The sequence below is a fragment of the Panthera pardus genome, unplaced genomic scaffold (assembly GCF_024362965.1).
Source record: "Panthera pardus isolate Hobbes unplaced genomic scaffold, ASM2436296v1 HiC_scaffold_16, whole genome shotgun sequence".
Taxonomy (NCBI): Eukaryota; Metazoa; Chordata; class Mammalia; order Carnivora; family Felidae; genus Panthera; species Panthera pardus.
The window spans coordinates 139,063,016-139,067,203 of NW_026526721.1; the positions used below are offsets into that span (position 1 = coordinate 139,063,016).

Genomic DNA, 4,188 nt, shown 5'->3' on the forward strand with positions numbered 1-4,188 from the left:
ATTAGTAGCCTTAACTACAGCTGCAAAATCTCTATGCCCTTTGAAGTAACGGCCACAGGAGAAACACCAGGGAGTGGAGATCATGGCCATCCTAGAGTGCTGCCTGCCACAGGATATCATTGCTGTTTGCCAGCTCGCAGACTCTTTGCACAATGACAGAAGGTTCTGGCCTCCTTGAGTATGCAGTTAAAAAATAATTTCCTTCTGTCTCCTCCAGCCCATCCAAGATGCCAAAAGGAAAGAAGGCTAAGGGGAAGAAGGTGGCCCTGGCCCCTGCTCTTGTGAAGAAGTAGGAGGCCGGGGTGCCTGGGTGGCTCAGTCAGTTAAGCGTCCGACTTCGGCTCAGGCCATGATTTCACGGTCTGTGAGTTAGAGCCCCGCGTCGGGCTCTGTGCTGACAGCTCAGAGCCTGGAGCCCGTTTCAGATTCTGTGTCTCCCTCTCTCTCTGCCCCTCCCCTGTTCATGCTCTGTCTCTCTCTGTCTCAAAAATAAATAAACGTTAAAAAAAAATTAAAGAAAAAAAAAAGAAGAAGTAGGAGGCCAAGGAAGTGTCAATCCGCTGTTTGAGAAAAGACCCAAGAACTTGGCATCAGATCAGATATCCAGATCCAATAGGACGTCACCTGCTTTGTCAAATGGCCCCGCTATATCCAGCTGCAGCAGCAAAGAGCCATTCTTTATAAGTGTCTAAAAGTGCCTCCCGCTATTAACCAGTCCACCTGGCCTTGGATCACCAACAGCTAGTCAACTGCTTATGCTGGCCCACAAATATAGACCAGAGTCGGAAGAAGCCGAAATCGTTGGTCCCAGGCTGAGAAGAAAGATGCCAGCAAAGGGGATGTCCCCACGAAGAGGCCACCTGTCCTTCCAGCTGGGGTTAATACTGTCACCACCTTAGTGGAAAACAAGAAGGCTCAGCTGGGAGTGTTTGCATGTGCTGTGGATCCCACCGAGCCGGCTGTCTTCCTGGCTGTCCTGTGTCATAACATGGGGTTCCCTCCTGCATCATCAAGGGGAAGGCCAGGCTGGGGCGTCTGGTCCACAGAAAGACCTGCACCACTGTCACCTTCACACAGGTTAACTTGGAAGACAAAGGGGCTCTGGCTGAGCTGGTGGAAGCCATCAGAACCAATGACAATGACAGATATGAGATCCGCCATCACTGGGGAGGCAGTGTCCTGGGTCCAAAGGCAAAGGCTAAAAAACTGGCCACCAAACTGGGCTAAGTGTATGCTGTTGAATTTTCTGTACATAAGAGTACCAAAACATTCTCTTTCTAGTAGTAATAACAATAATAATAACAATGATAATGACGGATGAGACCCTTCCGCTTTTGAGTGTTCTTTTTGAAGTGTAAAAACAGAATTAGCTACAGGTCTCACCTGCCCTTCTTTTCCCCTTTGATACTTTCCTATCTAAAATAATAATAATAATAATAAGGGATGGGACCCTTCTGCTTTTTTTTAATGTTTATTTTTGAGAGAGACAGTGCGAGCAGGGGAAGGGCAGAGAAAGAGACGCAAAATCTGAAGCAGGCTCCAGGCGCTGAGCTGTCAGCACAGAGCCCAACGCGGGGCTCGAACTCATAGACCATGAGATCATGACCTGAGCCGAAGTCAGACACTTGACCGACTGAGACACCCGGGCACCCAGATCCTTCTGCCTTTGAGTGTTCTTTTTGAAATGCAAAAAGAGTTAGCTATAGGTCTCTCTTGCCTCTTTTTTTTCCCTTTGATATTTGACTATCTAAAAGAGTTATTATTATTATTATTATTAGGTGTCAGTAGAGTCACATTTCCTACTCAGACTTTATGGAAGTTCCTTGCCTCACCTGGTGGCGACAAATGTTTCTTAGCTCCTGGCGGCATTACTCTGGTCTCTGCCTTTGTTTTCTTAGTTATCTCTTCATCTGTGTGTGGGTCTGGGTCAGAACTTCTGTCTCACTGTTGGAAGGACACACATGCTTGCATTTAGAGCCCTCCTAGATAATCCAAGGTAGATTCCTCCTCCTTAACTTAATCACATCTTTTGCTGTATAAGATAATATTCACAGGTCTGGGGATTCGCTTGCGGACAAATCTTTGTGAGACCGCTTTTCAACCAATCACACCTTCTGTCTCCATTCCCATGACCTGGGTACCAAGTATCCAATTGTCAGATGACAGGTGTTTATGACATCTTCACCCACTGCTCACACTGGGATGTTAAAGGTGATTTGTTTCAGACTTTGCCATGAACAAAATAAAACATTTAGTACCAGATGTGAGGTGTATGCTCATGGCTACAACTACCTCATCTCGCTGGCAGTTCTGAAGACCACTGAGCTCAGGTTCTAGGTTCTCTGCCTCTAGAGGCTTCATGAAACCTCCATCACCTCTATGGCAGGTTTATACCTGGACAGCAAACCAGGTGGACCATGCAAGGTCTTCACGAGATGCCTACATCCCACAGGGAGACTGGGGGATGGGATGCTTCTGCTTTTGAGCCTTCTTTTTGAAATGCAAAACCAGAGTTAGCTATAAGGTGTCTCCTGCCCCTCCTTTTTTTTTTTTTCCCTTTGATACTTTCCTATGTAAAGTATCCATTGTGGTTTATGTTTCTTCTGTTTTCAAATTTTTATTTAAATTCTATTTATATTCATAGAATATATTGTGTTTTAATTTAAAAGCTCTTTCTTAAGAAGAAAAAAGCCCTGGGGCACCTGGGTGGCTCCGTTGGTTGATCAGTTGATCTTGATTGGTTGATAAGTTGAGCGTGGGACTTTGGCTGCAGTCAGGACCTCCTGGCTCATTAGTTGGAGCCCTACATCGGGCTCACTGCTGTCAGTCTGTCAGCTCAGAGCCAGCTTCAGACCCTCTGTCCCCTTCTCTCTGCCCCTCCCCGACTTGTGCTCTCCTAAAAATAAATATATTTTGAAAAAGAATAAAAAAGCCCTAAAATTCAAATGATGCATACAGATTACTTTTCAATTCATCTTACAGTATGTGAGTTGTAAGCACTCTTAAAATGTGATGATTCCTGGTTAAATTTGGGATCCGATTATCTTTACCTACAGCTAGAAAGTTTCTGTATAAAAAACTGTTGGAATAATGAGAGAAATGAACCCACATTGATTAATCATCGTACTCTGTAAAAGCAACAGACTCTCTTTATAAAAGGGATCACTGCAAGGAATTCTGGAAAGGATGCGGGTATTGTGTGAAATAAGGACAGGGTGGTCTTTAGAAAGAATGTTCTCCGTCAGTAGCAACTGCCTGTCCGTTCATCTGACATGGTATCATTTTCAAAGCTCAAGACATATTTATTTTTATTACAGACTTGAAAATATGGTTTGAGAAACATACAAAAAGAGTGTATATAATGTATATTGTGCAGCTTAAGATTAATAATAAAATGAACATAAAGCATTCTTTTCAAAGAAAGTAGCAGTACGCGTAGAAAGGCTGAGTATCGCCAGGGTATGAAATATTTGACATTCTATTGTGGAAATGCCAACACACAAATTACCCTTGTTCGTTTTTTATTGCCGTAGTTCTGTATTTCCCCATATAATGCTGTGCAAACATTTTATCAGAAACGGTGGAGGAGAGAAAACCCATTGTTAACCACCGCCAATAAAGTAATTTGGCTGCTGATATTACAGCCTGTGCAGTTGGATGGTTATGTTGTTTTCTACATTCAACAAGGGGCAAGAATAACATATCGAGGGTGGCTATAAAGAAGCAAAGTGGAAGTTAAAGAGGCAATGTGCCATAATATTTTCACCTCCCTGGCTTCTTCCATTTGAAGCCCATTATGAAAATATTACAGCGGCACAGCCCACGGCTGATCGGCGACTTGAACGCGGTCCGCGAAGCTCCGGGATCCCGCGGCGCTGGAGTGGGCCGGTCACACAGGGAGGCCGCAGACAGGGTTTGGCCCAAGTGCAAATCAGATCCTGAAGCCTCACTGCTTGCAACCTGACGCAGTGTGGGGAAATAAGAGAGCGGGACTAGCTGGCCGTGAAGCCCCACTCTCTGCCCCACGGGGCTCTGTGAACGTGGGAGTATCCTCACCCCTCCTCGGGCCTCGGTGTTTTCACTTGCGGCAAGAGGGGAATAATGAGAGGAGCCTACCTTTGTTGTGAGGATAAAATGAGTTAGATTACGTAAAGCCCCTGAGAGTGTCTGGGCCCCAGAGATGCCAGG

The 4,188-nt window shown here is 45.2% G+C and overlaps 1 pseudogene; it reads left to right on the top strand.

Annotated features, from left to right (window-relative positions):
- Positions 1-227: 227 nt before the first annotated feature.
- On the top strand, positions 228-1,227 carry LOC109251338 (60S ribosomal protein L7a-like; annotated as a pseudogene).
- The last annotated feature ends 2,961 nt before the right edge of the window (positions 1,228-4,188 follow it).